Source organism: Mastigoproctus giganteus, chromosome 8, assembly GCF_048544385.1.
Source record: "Mastigoproctus giganteus isolate SK-2022 chromosome 8, ASM4854438v1, whole genome shotgun sequence".
Lineage (NCBI taxonomy): Eukaryota > Metazoa > Arthropoda > Arachnida > Uropygi > Thelyphonidae > Mastigoproctus > Mastigoproctus giganteus.
The window spans coordinates 123,153,052-123,172,496 of NC_143582.1; the positions used below are offsets into that span (position 1 = coordinate 123,153,052).

The 19,445-nt window shown below is 38.2% G+C and overlaps 1 protein-coding gene across 1 annotated transcript in view; it reads left to right on the forward strand.

Annotated features, from left to right (window-relative positions):
* mRpL33 (mitochondrial ribosomal protein L33) overlaps positions 1-19,445 on the forward strand; it is a 131,586-nt gene that overhangs the window by 9,366 nt on the left and 102,775 nt on the right. The window contains exon 2 of the mRNA XM_090379672.1: positions 12,200-12,286. The gene's annotated coding sequence lies outside the window, so the exon portion shown is untranslated. The remainder of the gene's footprint in view (positions 1-12,199; positions 12,287-19,445) is intronic.

Sequence of the window (19,445 nt, forward strand, 5' to 3'; positions counted from 1 at the left end):
TGTCAGGGAAGCGGGGAACATGCTTTGCAAAAAGGATAGGTGGAATAGGACCAGGGTATGTCTGCCAGGGGCAAAGGTTGATGACGTTGTAGAGCGGATATATCATCTTTTAAGGGCACAAAAGGTGATATAGTTGTACACGTTGGCACTAACGATATTAAGAGTAGGAGACCGGCGGAATTACTTAGCAAGTACAGGTCACTGTTGAAAAAAAGCCGTGAATTAGGGTTGAATTTGAAAGTGTCTGCAATTCTGCCCAGACACGATAGGAGAGAGTATATGGTGAGAGCCTTGTCGATCAATTCGGCCCCGAAGGGATTGTGCAAGGCTCAAGGGGTAGAATTTTTTTTAGCCTGGACTGTACATGTTAACAGGAGAGATTGCTTCTACAGGGATGGGATACACTTAAATAGAAAGGGTGCAAGAATTTTTGCTGATGCTGTCCAGGCAGAGTTAGGTGGGTCGGAAAACTTCTAGTTGGGGGGATACAAGGACTAATAGATTAACAGTAGCCACTGGCAGAGGTGGAAGTGATTCTTGCACTGCTTCTATTGAAATGAGCAGAAGCCTGAAAAACAAGATGCAGGATATTTCAGAGACTGCTGGGAGTCGTTGCGGTACAAGTAAACACATGGGTTTTTAGCATTAGCATTAGCATTAGTATTAGTAGAGGCATTTGATGCAAGAAAGCAAGCTTATGCAGCATCAGCCAAAAAAAAAAAAAAAAAAAAAAAGTAACATAAATAAATAAAAATAACCACTTCCACTTCACCCCTCTGTTCGTTCGAAATACCTGTCCAGCTGAGCCTTAAACTTATTTAGGCTATCAACTTCCACGACAAGGGATGGAAGTCTGTTCCACCTACCAACCACCCGCTGGCTAAAGGCAAATTTCCGCACATCTATCCTACATCTGTCTTTCCTCAGTTTGAATTTATGCCCTCTCAGGTGATTATTCTGAGCAAGAGGAAGAATCCCATCAGCATTGAGCATGCTCAAACCATTCAAGGCTTTGTACACCTCTATCAGATCACCTCGCTGGTGCCTAGTTTCCAGACACTGTAATTCGCAAAACTTAAGCCTTTCTTCGTAAGAGCACCCCTTTGTCCCATTCACCAATCTAGTTGCCCTTCTCTGTACTCGTTCCAGCAGCTCTACATCCTTCTTGAAATGAGGCCTCCAGGCCTGTATACAGTACTCTAGGTGTGGCCTGACCATTGCCTTATACAAGGGAATAATCACCTCCTTATCCCTGCTAGAAAAATTCCTATATATCATTGACAATACACCATGAGCTACTCTTGCAGCCCGTCTGCACTGCTCAGAGAACTTCATATCTGCCTGCACAACCCCCCCCAGGTCCCTTTCACTCTCTACCACTGTCAGTGTAGTACCACACAGTTTATACGTTGCTCTGGGGTTGCTGTTTCCCATATGTAGTACTTTACATTTGTCAATGTTAAACTTCATTTGCCACCTCGAAGCCCATCTGCTCAACCTTTCCAAATCCTGTTGCAGCAGCATAGTGTCAGTAGTGTCCTTGACAACCCTGCCAACCTTCGTATCGTCTGCAAACTTGGACATTAAGCCTGATATAACATCATCAATATCATTTATAAATGATGTGTTAGGGTTGTGTTAGGGTAGCCAAGAATAGAAACAGGTGCATGTATACCTGCGTGTACACCAATGCTAGGAGTTTGGTAAATAAATTTGATGAATTTGAGGTATTGCTCAATACATCAAAGGCAGATATTGTTGGGATATCAGAGACGTGGTGTCACACAGATATAAGGAATGCGGAACTGGAATTTGGGGAATACAATGTGTATAGAAAGGATAGACAGGACAGGAGGGGAGGAGGAGTTATGCTATTAGTTAAGAAACACATAAAGCCCAAGGAAGTGAAGCCAGTCGACATCGATGGACAGGGCAGTGTCGAGTCAGTTTGGTGTGACATAAGCATAGGGAAATCAAAATTGAGAGTAGGAGTGTGCTATAGGCCTAATGACTCTGATGAGTATAATAAGATATTGTACAGGGAAATAGAGTGGGCCAGTAAATCAGAGAGTCTTATAATGGGGGATTTTCCCAGATATTGACTGGAATTTGTGGGTTGGTCACTCGCACACTAGCAAGGCTTTTGTGGATTTATTGGATGATTGTTTTCTACATCAGCATGTTCGTGAGGCAACAAGAGGGAGCAATACTCTTGATCTGATTATCAGTAGTGATTCTTCATGCATTAAGAATCTGCAGATAAATGAACCACTAGGTGGCAGTGATCACAGTGTGTTGAAGTGGGATTTACTCAAGGAGGTAACTACCATCAGAGGTAAAGGGAAGGGTTTTTGTTTTCGTAAAGGTGACTATGATGGTCTGAGACAGTATTTAAATTCTATACAGTGGGACCAACTGATGATGTTACCAACAGCAAACTCAAAATGGGAAGCATTCAAGGAACTAATCGTGGAGGCTACCAGGCTTTACATATCAACTAAGAAATATTGTTCAAGGTGTAGGCCTAAATGGTTGTCAGATGAACTAATGAGACATGTGGCAGAGAAGAAAAATGCATGGGATACATACAAATTAATGGGTGACATGGAAGCCTATGATAGATATAAGTTGGTCTGTAACCAAGTCACAAAGGAGATTAGGCAGGCAAAGGCAGACTACGAAAAATCCTTGGCAAAGGATGCAAAGAAAACAGAAAAGAGTTCTTTACCTATTTAAACTCAAAAAGGAAAGGGATGAATTAGATTGGTCCACTGGATATTGATGGTTCAACAGTTGAGGATCCTGCTCAGGTGGCTAACAATCTAAAAGAGTATTTTGCATCTACATTCATGCATGAGGAGTTATTCAGGAAGGAGAATGATGTAGGTAAAGTAGACATTGGCAGTGGGCTCTATGATTTTGTAATAATTGAGAGGAAAGTGGAGGAGAGATTGTTGAGGATAAACATAAAAAAGGCACCTGGGGTGGATGGGATCTATCCAGTTATATTATTGGAGGCAGCAAAGGAAGTAAGCAAACCCCTGGCCATAATTATGAGAGCTTCTTTGGACTCAGGGGAGGTACCCATAGACTGGAGATGTGCAAATGTAACCCCAATTCACAAAGGAGGATCAAAGGCTGACACAAGTAATTATAGACCTGTTAGTTTAACTTCTGTTCCAGGTAAATTAATAGAGGCACTGGTTAAAGAAGCACTGCAGGATCATCTAGACAAGAATTCAGTTATAGCTCAGACGCAGCATGGTTTTGTTAAGGGCAGGTCTTGCCTGACCAATTTGATTGGATACTATGATGTAGTCACAAAAGAACTGGATGCAGGGAATAACTTTGATATTATATATTTGGATCTTAGAAAGGCTTTTGATACTGTTGCACATGGAAGACTGCTGCACAAATTGGAGCAGTGTGGCATTGGAGGCAAATTGCTGCTATGGATAAGGGGATGGTTGAGTGGCAGAAGACAGAGAGTGGTAATCAATGGACACTGCTCAACGTAGACTAATGTTATTAGTGGAGTTCCTCAGGGTTCAGTGTTGGGTCCGTTGTTGTTTTCGGTGTTTATGAATGATATTGATGATGGGATATCAAGTTTAATGTCCAAGTTTGCAGATGATACAAAGGTTGGCAAGGTTGTTAAGGACACCACTGACGCTATGCTGCTGCAACAGGATCTGGAAAGGTTGAACAGATGGGCTGAGAGGTGGCAAATGAAGTTTAACATTGACAAATGTAAAGTACTACATATGGGAAACAATAACCCCAGAGCAACATATCAACTCTGCGGTACTACACTGACAGTGGTGGAGAATGAAAAGGACCTGGGGGTAATTGTGCAGGCAGATATGAAGTTCTCTGAGCAGTGCAGACGAGCTGCAAGAGTAGCTCATGGTGTCTTGTCAATGATATACAGGAATTTTTCTAGCAGGGATAAGGAGGTGTTTATTCCCTTGTATAAGGCAATGGTTAGGCCACATCTTGAGTACTGTATACAGGTCTGGAGGCCTCATTTCAAGAAGGATGTAGAGCTGCTAGAATGGGTACAGAGAAGGGCAACAAGATTAGTGAATGGAACAAAGGGTTGCTCTTACGAAGAAAGGCTTAAGTTTTGCATATTACAGAGTCTGGAGACTAGGCACCGGCGAGGTGATCTGATAGAGGTGTATAAGGCTTTGAATGGTTTGAGCATGCTCAATGCCAATGGGATTCTTCATCTTGCTGAGAATAATCAGCTCAGAGGGCATAAATTCAAATTGAGGAAGGACGGATGTCGGAAAAATGTGCGGAAATTTGCCTTTGGCCAGCGGGTGGTTGGTTGGTGGAACCGACTTCCATCACTTGTTGTTGAAGTTGATAGCCTAAACAAATTTAAGGCTCAACTGGACAGGTATTTCGAGCGAACGGAGGGGTGAAATGGGAGTGGTGTGTTTTTTTTTTTTTTTTTTTCGGCTGATGCTGAATAAGCTTGCTTTCTTGCATCATATGCCTCTACTAATGCTAATGCTAATGCTAAAACGTTAAACTGAAGCATTAGCATCATTATTATTATTATTATTATTATTATTATGAGCCATATGGTACAAGGAAGCCTGAGGCTTATGCTGCACCGGCCAAAAAAAAAAAAAAAAAAAATCCTGAGTTACCCTGAGAGAGAGAAAGAGATGTAGAAAGGAATCACCAAGAAAGAGAAGAATGATGATATCCAGCTCAGGACCCTGTGTTTGCCAAGCCTATACTCACCAGATGTGAGCGCCTGGGGTTAAATAGTAGAGGCATATGATGCAAGAAAGCAAGCTTATGCAGCATCAGCCTGAAAAAAAACTTCAACTTCACCCCTCCGTTCGTTCGAAATACCTGTCCAGCTGAGGCTTAAATTTATTTAGGCTATCAACTTCCACAACAAGGGATGGAAGTCTGTTCCACAAACCAACTACTGCTGGCTAAAGGCAAATTTCCGGACATCTATCCTACATCTGTCTTTCCTCAATTTGAATTTATGCCCTCTCAGGTGATTATTCTGAGCAAGATGCAGAATCCCATCAGCATTGAGCATGCTCAAACCATTCAAGGCTTTATACACCTCTATCAGATCACCTCGCCGGTGTCTAGTCTCCAGACACTGTAATTTGCAAAACTTAAGCCTTTCATTGTAGAGCAACCCTTTGTTCCATTCGCTAACCTTGTTGCCCTTCTCTGTACTCGTTCCAGCAGCTCTACATTCTTCTTGAAATGAGGCCTCCAGACCTGTATACAGTACTCAAGGTGTGGCCTGACCATTGCCTTATACAAGGGAATAATCACCTCCTTGCTAGAAAAGGGAATAATCACCTCCCTGCTAGAAAAATTCCTGTATATTATTGATATGACACCATGAGATACTCTTGCAGCCCGTCTGCACTGCTCAGAGAACTTCATATCTGCCTGCACAATTACCCCCAGGTCCTTTTCATTCTCTACCACTGTCAGTGTAGTACCACAGAGTTGATATTTTGCTCTGGGGTTGCTGTTTCCCATATGTAGTACTTTACATTTGTCAATGTTAAACTTCATTTGCCACTTCTCAGCCCATCTGCTCGGCCTTTCCAGATCCCGTTGCAGCAGCATAGCATCAGTAGTGTCCTTAACAATCCTGCCAACTTTTGTATCGTGTGCAAACTTGGACATTAAGCTTGATATACCATCATCTCAGCAAACTGAGAGCTTCTGATAACATTTCAGCCATAATTGTTGTGCTTACCAAAACTGTTGTGTAATGGTTGCAAATGCTCATTTTGGAATATTTTGAGAGCACCTGTCAATATTACTTAGCTTTGCCTTAACTATTAATAAATATCTTTTGTTTATCTATTTGTGATTCTAGTCATTAATGTAACATACTATTTCGAAAAAGGGTTAGGAATGTGAAATTCTTAGGTGATGCACTTTCTTTGAACATTTCCTCTGGTTTTGGCTGCTGACCTTTGACGAAGAAGTTAAAATCTTGGGAACTATATATAGTTTTATGTATCATTTATAGAATTTCATTTTATTTTGTTTAATTTGCTTTTATTTTTTAGGCACTTATTTAATTTTCCATGGTAACTACATCTGACAGGTTAGCATTCCCCACTCATACTCTAATCTATTTTATATATATATATATATAAAATAACCCTATTAGCAAGTCAGTATTCTTGCCAGACCCTATCTTCAGATCATAAATGATACATATAAATGTATCATTTATGATCTGAAGGTGAGGAATTTCAAGCATATGCAATTGGATGTATTTCTTCATTATCTGCATATGAATATTTAAAAAAAAAAAAGCATATATATTGCATACTGTTATTTTCTTCCATTTTCAAATTTATTTCAGATTTGTTATGGTGGGAAGTGTGCATAATTTGAATATACTGCATGTTGTTAACGAAGAGTTAGCAAGATGCAGATCACTTTCTTTATTTTCTAACAAATGTAATTGCTAATCAGCATGCCTACCAGTGTGAAAAAATAAGTTTATTAATGTACACAGTGCATTACATTTCAGGCATGTTAGCAAATAATAATAATGCATGATTTGTATATAAATTTGGGATTGTTCCTCAGATCTTTTTAAAAGAGACAAATATAAAATTTCACAAAAATTCATCCAGAAGAACAGACACAGATGAACGAGCATGGGCAAAGGAATAATATGTTGTGTATCTATTGCCTACAACAGTTACAGCTTAATCTGTAATAGTACCACAAATTAGGTAAGTGAGGCCAGTGCTGCATATAAGAAAGCATTGGATAAGAGAGCAAAGAATGGGGACAAGGAATTTGTCTTGTATGTGAATGCAACAAAGAAGAAAGCAAATTTGATTGGACCCTTGTGTATTGGGTGAGGGAAATTCTTAGATAACCCAGCTGATGTGTGGATGAATTGAACAGGTACTTTGCATCTATCTTTACTGAATAAAGACCCTACATGCAGAGAAGAGGCTGCGAGTGAGGCCGAACCATATGAAATTAGTGATGTTGTAATTACAGATGATGGTTTATTAGAAAAACTTTTGAGCATAAAGGGAAGTAAGGCTCCTGGAGTTAATGGCATATACCCTGTTGGCCTCCGTGGCCGAGTGGGCAGGAACGGGAGTGCAGTAGCACACGCTCTTTGAGTAGACCGGGGTTCAAGCCCCTGAATACGGTCGATCTGCCAATCCTCACTGGACCAGCGTGGCAGATTATGGTCCATTTCCCTCAGCATGAATTGTTGAGGAGGCTTCCATCCTGCAGTGGGTTGATAATGGCTGCACTTTACTTTTTTACCCTGTTGTTCTGAGGGAGAGCACGAAGGAATGTATTGAACCATTGAGGTTAATTATGAGGGCATCTTTGGACTCAGGGGAAACTCCTTTGAATTGGAGAAATGCCGATGTATCACCAATACATAAAAGCAGTTCTAAGTGTGAAGTTGGTAATTACAGACTGGTTAGTCTGACTTCAGTTGTAGGAAAAATCTTAGAGGCAGTGATTAAGAATGCAATCCAGGGACATTTAGATAGATGTGGCATTCTGAAGGACAGCATGGCTTTGTTAAGGGTAAATCATGCTTAACTAACTTAGTAAGCTATCTTGACTTAGTTACTCATGAGCTGGATTTAGGGAATAATTTCGACATAGTTTATTTGGATTTTAGCAAAGTATTTGACTTGGTTCTTTACAAGAGGTTACTGTATAACAGGTATAGCCAGCCCAAATAGTTCTGCAGTCTACCTGGATGAACTACAATTTTATGCAGGCCACACATAAAATAAAATCATTTAAAAATGAAAAATCAAATGCAATAAATATTTTATTAAGACAGTTTATCTTAATTAAAAAAGCCAGAAATATCCTTGAAACCATTGCAATGAGCATTGCTGAAGCTGAGCTAGCTTTCAGCATAATGAATAATATTGTGACAATGAAAAGAATACTGACAATTAAACACGTTACAGATATGATGACCATAAATGCTGCATATGCTGCATAAGCTTGCTTTCTTGCATCAAATGCCTCTACTAATGCTAACATCCTTTGCGTTGATTACGAAATAAAAGAGGTTTTGCATTGTAAATATTTTATTGATCATTCACAAATTTCCATAATTTCTGGGCCGACTGGGCTAGCCAGGTGGGTAAAGTGCCTGCCTGGCAACCCAAAGGTCGTGGGTTTGAATCCCGCTTCGGGCTTGGATCAAAGTACTGCAAAAACCTTGGGAGGTGCATTATGGCCACAGAAGCCGATGCGCCAACAACTACCAGAAAAAAAAAAATAAAATAATAATAATTTCTGGAAGACATAATACAATGGATTTATGATAACTAAAGTAAGAGAAGTATAATTGCGATTGCAAATGTATCTAAACTCTGGAAAACAGCGTTGATTGTGGTACCTGATCTTGTGATTGCAATGATATACTCAGCTGTTCGGGGCACCCAACAATGAAATGTAAATGAAAATGCGAGACGAAAAAAGAAATTTCGATAAATATTATCGAAAAATACAAGTATCTGTCATATGACAAATACTTGTATTGTTGCAGTCATATTTACTTCAATAGTAACTGCAGGAAATATGATTCATACATCATTCAAAAATTCTAAAAAGTTAGAACTCGAGACACTATTGGAACCAGGTATCATAGTAAGGGGGGGCATGACGACCAGGTTTTTGAGTGTTTTTTTTTTTTTTTTTTGTTAGATAGACCTAGGAACACTTATATGCATGGTTAAGGGGCAAATATGCCCCCTCTTTCCTCCTGAATACATCCCAGATTTGAGATATTGTGCTGGTCAAGAAAAATGCTTCATGTGCTCTGGTCACACTACTAGTGAGTGATCGGCATAGATTAGTGGTGTGAGCATGGGAAGCCACGGATGATGTTACCTCCGTGACTGATCAGATATACTCGGTAAGTACCTCCAAGGATGTTTTACATGAAAAAGTCGGCAAAACTGTGAGCCCATTGTTAAAATAGTCACAGCTCACACTGTTCATGTCCCACTTAAATAGTGATTGCCATTGAACTCTGTGGAGTTGATCCTAATCTTGCAGAACACTGGAATAGTTTTGTGACACACCAGTGTGCCAGATCCACTATTTGAGAACTAGTGGTGTGGAGGTATGTCCATCCTCTATTGAATATGGACCTTGTATGTTAAAGAGAGAAAGACAAAGATTGAAAGTTGAATTGGAGATAAAGTGGTAAGAAGATTTGGATTCTTCAGAGAAGAAATACCCGTTCTTTTATTGTTGATATGGGCTGTGTCAGTAACAAATCAAGACATTGGTGTATTTTCAGTACATCAGTTTGTTACTTCTTAACTGGATGTCATCCTTTTAAAGGCAAGTTGAATAAATTAGGATTTGTTGAGTTTCCTTTTTGTTCTTACAGAGAATGAGAAACATTATAAATAAATAAAATAAATTTTCTGTTTATACACCAGGACGACCAAATGGTCAGAGGAGTTCACAAGATAGACAGAATACAAGAAACAGCACCGTATTCAGCAGTCATGGGTTTGAACCCCGGTCACTCAAGGCACGTGTACTTATGTACCCGCGCGCCTGACCACTAGGCTATGGCGGCCTGGCATAATATGATTGTCTTGGGATATGTTTTATATCATGGTGGTAATAACAGGCAAGTCCTGTGAACTAAATGGCCATTTTATTCATATAGTATGTTTCCTTCACCTCTGCTTTTACCTTATCTACTAAGTACGTCATGAATAGTCAAAACAGTAGAACAAATATCTGAAAAAAGATGTAAATCTCCCAAATGATTCTTTGATAATTTCATAAATATATGTAGTCTCAGTTTCCATTTGAAATCTGCCAAGCCCCGCTTACTTTTTCTAACAGAATCTCAGCTTTTGGTTACAACAACCACCACTCATCTCAGTTGCTCTAATTATTTGCTCTGCAATTCCTTTCCATTTTAAAGGTGTTACTTGTATGCCTGCTTGGATCCTCCTTGTAAGAAATTTCCTCACCAGGACACTCCTCTTTTTGAACTCTTCTGGCTTAAAATCTCTCTACCCTATTTTATCAAATTCAGCTGTTGCAACTGTCATTCTCGCAACTCAACTAATCACTGGAACTGTTTGACTTCCTTCCTTTTAAACTTAAATTTTTCTAATCTATCTTTCATCACAGTGAAGTAATTTTAATGTTTACAAGTACAGCTGACTTCACTTTTCTAGTTACACAGACTATGCTGGTTAAGATTATTGATGACCTTAAACAACTTGTGCATTTACCTAATTGGATACCAGACAATCTTAACCACACATTCAACATCAATCTTTTCCTCCCCTAACAGTGCTTAAAAGTTGTCACTAGCCATCTAGGTACCCAGAGTATCTCTCTCTGATAGGTTGGGTTATTTATTTATTTTTAAATCTTACAACCCTAATGTTCACTCAGATCATGTCAGTATGATATTCTTATAAGAATGAAATCTCATCTGCTAAAATCTCATCCTTAATGTGAATCTTGGCTTCTCAATAAATTTGCTGAGACTGCTTAAAGATAAGAATGTAGCATATTGCAATTTGCTTGTATCAAACCTACACTTAAACTCTTGACATTTGTAAAATAATTATTAATCAGTTGAAACTCAATACTGAATAGGTTTAGAGTAGAAAAATTTGCAACTTGTCCATTTGGTAATGAAGCATTTGGTCCCTTGCCAAAGTTTTGTTGGCTGCAACTTTTAGCCATTTATATTTGCATCTGTTACACCCTGATCGTTCTATTACATCCTCAGCTAAAAATAAAGCTGATTTATTAATATCCTAAGAACTAAAAACTTTTCTTCAACTTTTTGTATTATTATTATTATTTTATTATTATTATTATTACTAGCCATATAGTGCAAGGAAGCCTGAGGCTTATACTGCACCAGCCAAAAAAAAAAAAGGCGCCTCCGTAGCCAGGTGGGAAGGAGCAGTAGTGTGTAGCACACGCTTCTTGATTAGACCAGGGTTCGAGCCTGTCACCACCAAATGCGGAGGATGCGGAAAGGTCAGGGAATGACCACCGCATATCCCGGAGCAATATGGCCTAATGTTCCTAAAAATCAAATAACAACATAACAACAGCCAAAAAAAAAAATAAATAAAATTTCTGAATTACCCCGAGAGAAAGATAGAGAAAACAAGAATCAGAAGTAAAAGGGAATCACCAAGAAAGAGAAGAATGATGATATCCAGCTCAGGACCCTGGGTGTGCCAAGCCCATACTCACCAGATGAGAGCCCCTGGGGTTCACTGATCTTAGCAAATCACCAAACACTGTACTGAGTGTTTCCCATGGGCTTCCAACAGAAGTATGTTAGAAGAATTCTGTATAGTTTGATGCCAAGAAAGCCCCAGGTCCTGGTGGCATTTTTACACTTGGTCTTAAAATCCCCTGGTTTGTTTTTCCTTCTGCATGGAAATTTGTTCACTGGATTTGTCCCAGTTCACAAAAAGGGGTGACATCCCTTCATTCCAGTTCTTTGCACTTGCCTATATGCTTTCCAAAGTATTGGATAAATCCGTCAACCACCGACAGTTGTGTTATCTTGAAACCTTCTATCCGATCAGTGATTGTCGGTATGGATTCTGATAATGGTATTCCACTGATGATGATGATGATGTTGACTTATGTTACTCACTTTTGGACAAATATGATCTAGGCTTTGATATGTGCATGTATTAAATAACACTATAAGTTTAAAAATGAATTTAAATCTGAATGTTTCCTTATTATTTAATTAGCCAGGGGGAGTTGTCTAAGCAAATTTATTGGTTATTTTCTGTGTATAAAATCACTGTCAAAAAAGAAAAAATCTATTATTGTTTAACATAAATAAATTAATACGAGTAATTGTTACTTAAATTGCTGAATACACATCTCTCATTCATCAGTGAGCATGCAATGGAACACTAATGTTGCAGAGAGAGAATAAAAATGAAGTTTATTGGAATATGTTAATGTTACTTTCTTAACTTAGAATAGAAATTGTATACTTTAATAGATTTGCCTAAGTATGAATAAGGAGTCATAATTATTCAACACTTTTTTACATATGTGCTTATTACTTTTAAGTTCTCATATCAAATTGGATATATATTATTTTTGATTTAAACATTTGTAATGTTGATATAAAGTATGTTCATTTCAGAATTGTTAAGTTGGCTGCATTAGGTATTTTTACTGAAGTTTATTAAAGCTCTTACAAAAAGTCTGAATATAACTATCGAGATTAAAAGTGAGCTACTTTGATCGTAATTTATGTTTTTGTGCATGCTAAAATTGTGAGATAAAATCCATGATTAAAAGAAAAGCTAATTTGAGGAACAGTGAATTTAATAATTAAAAGCTAGCATTCTAGCTGATCTTTGTGATTTATTTGAACTTACATTAATATAGATTTTATGCATCTTGTACTTTGAAAATGATGTGCATGTATTGTTTTTACAGCATTATTAATAATACCAGTATTTAAAGTTAACATGGCTAATCTGATTTACTTACTGCATAATGAAATAGAAATTTGTGTAACCCGAACCTGTGCAAATTTGAGACAAGGAAAAGGGGGGAACCATTTACACAAATTTGTGTCATTTCTTAACAGAGTTATACATTTATAGAAAAAGTTCATAATTGTGTGTTACTTGATTTAAGAATACAGTAAACCCTCGATTTAATGACCCCGATATAACGGATTTCAGATTTAACGGATTGGACAAATAATAATACAAGATGTATGTTAGAAAAGATTAATATGTACAGTAATGTACATATTAATCTCGACCATATTATTTTTTTAGGTTATACAAAACCAGTGTTATTATTAATTAAAAATTAATAATAATTACCTATTTCCATTATTGTTTTGATAATCAAAGAAATCAAAGAAACGCACTCTTAAAGACATTATGAATCAGTTGCCTGTTATTTACACCAGCTCAAAGAATGCGTGGTTTACTTCAGAGATTTTTTCTGTCTGGTTCTTCAACCACTTTGTCCCTGATGTGAGGCGCTTCTGGACAGATTTTCCGAAAATTTCCCCCAATAATGTAAAAGCATTGTTTCTTCTTGACAACGCCCCTGCTCCTCCTAGTGCTGAGAAGTTAATTAGTAAGGATGGCAGAATTAAATGTCTTTTTTTGCCTCCTAACACAGCTTCAGTTATTCAGCCAATGGAACAGGGAATAATTGCAGCCTGCAAGAGGCTGTATAAGAAGAACTTTTTGGAAGAAGTAATGGTTGTGTTGGAGGATGAAGAAGATGCAGAAGAAACCAAGAGGAGCCAGGACACTTCAGAATCTATGAGGCTACAACATTAAGCCTTTGCTCTTTAACTTTGCTGCTGCTTGGAAGGAGATGAAGACTACAACTTCGGCAAATGGTTGGAAAAAGTTGTAAATATTGAACTGGATTTTGATTTTGAAGGATTTGAGGCAAATGACTTTTGGTGCACCCTTGTAAATGCTGGCAACGGGAAAACAACAACTGAAGATGATGGTCTGAAATGGCTTGAAAATAATGGAGGTGATCGCGGCTACCAAGTCCTCACTGAAGAAATTGTGGACATGGTTCAATATGGCAAGGCAGGGGGAGAAGAAGAAGACATTGAGGAAGAGCAAATTACACCAGTACAGCCTACACTGTCTAAAATGAGAAATCTTGTAGACATCGCCATCCACTACTTAGGGAATGGGGACATATGTTTCAGTAGCCAATAAAGGGGTTGGTGATTTGAAGCATCACACAGACACCTTCTGACCCTGAAATTGTCCCTTACTATGAACATTTTCGGCAGTTCAGGGCGATCATTATTAAGAAACAACATCAGAGTGGCAAACAACTGAAGCTGGACGCTTTCTTTAAGGGAACTGCACCGACTCCCACTCCTATTTCACCTCCAACTGCTTGTACATCTCGACCATCTACAAACAAACAGATGACATCAGCGCCTCCATTTGTGAACATTTCAGAAGAATCTGAAGCTGAGGATTCCCCTTCACTTCTGCCTTCTGATCCTGAATAACGACTACTGTGCTACTACCACTATGGTCACGGCAAGATACTCTTCAACTACAAAAAGTTGAACATACTTTTCAAAAAGGTGAGTAAATATTACATATTCTTTATTATAATTTTATATTGTACAGTACTGTATATTGTATTAAAGTTTTTTTTTTTTTTACATTAAGAACAATAACCCCCCCCAGGTTACATTCAATTTAATGGACTTTCGGCGTTAACGGTCACCACTTCTCCCTTATTATTCCGTTAAATTGAGGGTTTACTGTACTTACAGCACAAACAATTCTCAGATATTTTAGAAGTTTCCTTTGAATTTGACAATAAGTCACAAATATAGTACAAGACAATTTAGAGGCTACAATGGAAATTTTTGGTGAAGCGTTTACTGTTGACATATCCAAGCTATTTCGTGTGTGTGTGTGTGTGTCATAAAGGTGCTTTGAATGACCTCTCATCTTAGGAATTACCATGTTCACTGCTGGTGATGATATAAGGCTCAGTATTTTCTAACTTCTCAACTTGACTGGGAATTCTATTCAGTTTTGCTACTGACAGCATGTGGCATTTCATTTCTGGTTTGAGATACCTTGCATAGCACCAGTGGTTTCAACTTCTTGAATATCCTCTAATTCCTGTAAGCATGTGCAAAGAAGTGTTATACATGTGGGTATTACCTTAACTCTGCATATGTGCAAATGTAAAAGGTCAATGGCGTGAACGCATTTATGAAAATTTCTTATCGCTCTTCCCCACCCCAGTTAGTAATACCACTGTCTATTTTGCAATGCAAAATTTTGTTATATTTATTAATCTCTGTTAAATTTATTAATCTTGTTAAATTTGTTAATCTCCATAAATCATATTTATTCCAGTTTATTTTGAATTGATTCTGTTTTATGGAAAATGTAATGTAGCTTTCAATAGAACATTTTCCCTGAAATTTTAAGGCAAATATATATCAAAGCAAGATCTTTTAAAAATACAGTTTTCAAAAAACAATCTATTATGTATTTTGTCTATAGTGTGTATGGTAACAATGGATACAACACTTTCAGGTTAAACTGCTTTTTGGAAGTTTATAAGGTGGCTGCTAATGGAAATATTTTCGTGACCACCGGTCCAAAGGAGTTAAATTCCTTTCAACAGTTAATGCAGTTGTCGACCTTATCTAGCAGTCACATAGGCTTGAACCACAGATTACTCAAATGCTTATGCTACTGCAATCTTGTGCTTGACCTCTCACCTACATCTAGGAAAGATGCTATTGCAATTTCATTTTTGAAAAATAATTCTGATTTTTTTCATTTATGTGAGTAATGAGACATCTTTTTTGTTCAGTGTGCAAAGTATTTTTTCTGTTCGACATCAGTTTTTGCAATTTATAATGCAGCTGCCAATAGATGAATTTCCTTGAACTTTTGTTAATAAATGCAGTACATACCGAAGAAAAAATACATAATTTTATTTTCGAAAAACAGTTCATTGTGAAGTGCATGCATTTTTTTTTATTATTTGCACACAGTGAAAGTTATAATGTATTTCTTTTCTCACAGAAACCACTGCTCATCTCAGTTGTTCTAATTATTTGTTATACAATTCCTCATTCCTTTCACATCAAAGATTGTGCATGTGCCTGATCTGATATTCCCTGTCAAAGACTTACTAATTTGGAATCTCTCAACTCTGTTCTATACAAATCTCAAATCATCCCTACCATGGAATATTGTTTCCATATTTGAGGTGAGTCTGCAGAAATTCAAGTTTAATGTCAACAAGTATATTCAGTTTTCTCAACCTTCAATCCATGAACAGTATTAACAAAACTGTTGTGTATCCTTTAGAATTTCATTTATATCCAAATGGCTCTGTATTGCTCTTATTTTTTATTTATTTTTATTCTATCCATGGCTTTGGTTTCCATTGAGGTCACACTGGCTGATTGGTTATCCACTTTGTTCTTAGAACTGCATTTATGTGGTCCTTCACCAATCCAAAGGAATATCTCCCAAGTCCAGTGATGCCCTCGTAGTTAACCATAATTGTTCATTTCACTCTCTTCCTGCCTTCTATATTGCTAGTTTTATGCCATCAACTCCAGAAGCCTTACTTACCTTTAGGCTCTAGAGTGTTTCCAATAAAAAGTGAACTGTAATTTCAGTATTACTAATTGAGGCTGTGCAACCTCATTCGCACAATCTCATCCACTCACAACGAAGAGTCTTTTGTTTGTAATGTTTAATGTGAAGTAGCTCTACAGTTCATCATTAACATCATTTGAATTTTCTAAGAATTTTCCACACCCATTATGTAGGGATGTGATCTGGCTCATTCTCATCTTTGCATTTGCACACAGAAAAATTCAATTCCTTGCTCTCTTAGCAGGTGATTTCTTATATTCCGCTCCTGCCAACCTTTTCTGTAGTACTATTAGATTGACTTGCAGCTGTTACATGATTCAGTGCTTTTTCCATGCCATTTTTTCTGTTCTGTTAGACTAGCCAACTCTGTATTCATCCATCACAGTGTCCTCCTCTTGCTATATGGTATACATGACCCCCTGTTGTGGAACTTTCAAAGGGCACTTATAGTGCCCTTTGAAAATATTATAAATGTAATACCCACTTCACAGGATTGATCAAAAGAAAAGAGCACCAAAAGTTCACTGTATTCACGACTGACTTCTTGACTATTATTTTATGCTCCCATGATCACTTCCTAATAATAGCTTGCTTTCTTGCATCATGTGCCTTTGCTAATGTTAATGCTTCCTATAACTTTAGCACTATGATGTCATTTGGTTTACAGGTTATGGTCAGCTCCAGAATATTCTTACTCCTAGCGTTTAATATGCTGATACAATAATAATTATCTAGTATATTTAAAAATTTTTCTCCCTGTGGCAAGTTTCCCCTACCATTTGCTCTGGTCAGTAAGTGGCAAATTGAAATAACCTATAATAAGACATTCAGACTTGCTCACCCCATTCCATCTGTATCTAAATGCTCCCATCATAATCATTCTGTAGCATTCTACCATCCTCATTTTAAATTGCATCTAACTACTTCACAAAACAAAATTTAATTTCTGAATCTTGGAAAACTTTTCTTGTGCTCAGGCTGTTTTTAATACGAAGCATAATTCTCACCCCTTCTGTCTTGAAGCTCATCTTCCCCTATTTTTGAGTGACACCAAATTTCTGTTAGTGCCATTGTGTCAGCAATAATCATCATCATCAGCCATTTTCATCCACTGCAGGATGAAGGCCTCTCCAGCAACTTTCCAGTTCCTTCTGTTTTGTGCAATGGCCATCTATTTACTACCCACAAACTCTTGAATTTCATCTGTCCATCTCTGTCGTTGTCTTCCAGGTTTTCTTCTAGTTTCTCTTGGGTACATTCTGTTATTTTCTTGGTCCATCTGCCATCATTTCTTAGAGCTATGTGTCCTGCCCAAGACCATTTTTGTTCTTTAGTTTTGATAAGAATGTCCTTTACTTGAGTTTGCTGCCTAATCCACGTGTTTCTCTTCTTATTGGTCCTTGAGGTTGTCACAGACATTCTCTCAGATATGCCAGACAGGCTGTACTTGCTACTTGGGAGTCCACGATTCAGGTAACACTCAAGTCAAGTGGACCCAATTTTGGCAAAATCCAGGCATCTGTGACAGCCAAATCCTCCACTTGCACCTTTACAATGGTGGGACTGTTATTAATCCTGGGTATAACCCCCATACACATGCACACTGTGGGCGACCACTCAGGTGTGACCCAAGGTAAGCGGAGGTCGAGGTGTGGCACCCCTCTGTGTTACCAGGCAATACTAGGTGGTAGATGATTCTCATCAACCGGTGCAATACCACCACTTTGCTTATTGGAGGCTTGAAGTGGTGGAACCCATGTTTAGTCTCCAGAGCTAAGTTCCAGTCAACCTTTCCCCATCTCTTTCATCTTTTTTTTTTGCCGCCTTTTTTCACTTTCTTATTCCAAAGGTGTTTTTCCTTCTGCTTGGAAATTTGCTCATATCCAGCCAGTTCCTAAAAAGGGTGACAAATCCCTCCCATCCAATTATCATCCCATTGCAATTACTTCTACTCTTTCTAAAGTAATAGAGAAATCAATTAACCACCAATTCTTAAACTACCTAGAAACTTTCCATCTGATCAACTATCTGCCAGTATGGATTCCGTTAGTGTCGATCCACTGGTAATATTCTGACTTATGTTACCCATTTATGGACAAATTCAATGGAAAAGTTCGGTGAAACACAAGCAGTTGCTCTTGACATCTCAAAGGCTTTCGATCGTGTTTGGCAAGCTTCCATCTTATTGTTTGCCAACTGTTTTTTGTAATTGGTTGTCCAGTTTTCTCTCTGATCGCTCATCGAAGGTGATGCAGCTGTTTGGAGACAGCTTAATATATAAAATGCTCCATACAATACCCTGCAAAACAACTGCCAGACTTATTGATAACATACTCACAAATAGAACTTTCCAGTGATAATGGGATACACAATGAGCAATAAAAAGAAACTCAGCAATGGCGTACCCCAAGTCTCTGTTCTTGCTCCATTACTTTTCAGCCTTTACATTGCAGAAACGACTGAGACTCACTCCAAAGAGTTTGGCTACGCGGATGATCAGGCAATAGCAACGAGACACAAATCATTTGAAAAAACAAGGGATTTGAACAACTGACCTTATCCACCTTGGGAAAATTCTTTTGCAGGTGGTGGTTCCAACCTAGCACAGCCAAGACTGAGGCATCTTGCTTCCATCTCAATAATAAGATGGCGACTAGAGAGCTGAACATACACTTTGAAAATGCCTGTCTTAACCACAATAAATATCCGAAATACTTGAGTGTCACACTAGACAGAACATTATCTTTCAGCGAACATTTGACAAGGATTGCAGCAATACTGAAAACAAGGAATAACATTCTGCAAAAGCTGTGTAGCACCACATGGGGCTCCTCTGCCTCGACCTTATATTCGTCAGCTCTCGGTCTTGTCTATGCAGCTGCAGAGTACTGGGCTCCAGTTTGGCTTAACAGTAACCACAAAAAAAAAAGCGGATTTACAGTTAAATAACACTATGATCATAACTGGAACAGACAAGTCCAGCCCTACCTTTTGGCTACCCATCTTGCGCCACATCCCGCCAGTAGACCTCCGAAGAAAATGTGTCCTCATCAGAGAATACAGAAAAATAATAGACAATCCTGAACTACCAACAAGCTCTGACATTCGAGACCTAGGAATGAACAGGCTCTGTTCCACACATCCAACAGTCCTGACGGATAAAACATCGCAACAAGCCAGTTTCAACCTTCTGGATACCTGGATACAAGGGTGGCTACAAAACTCCCCTCCTCGATG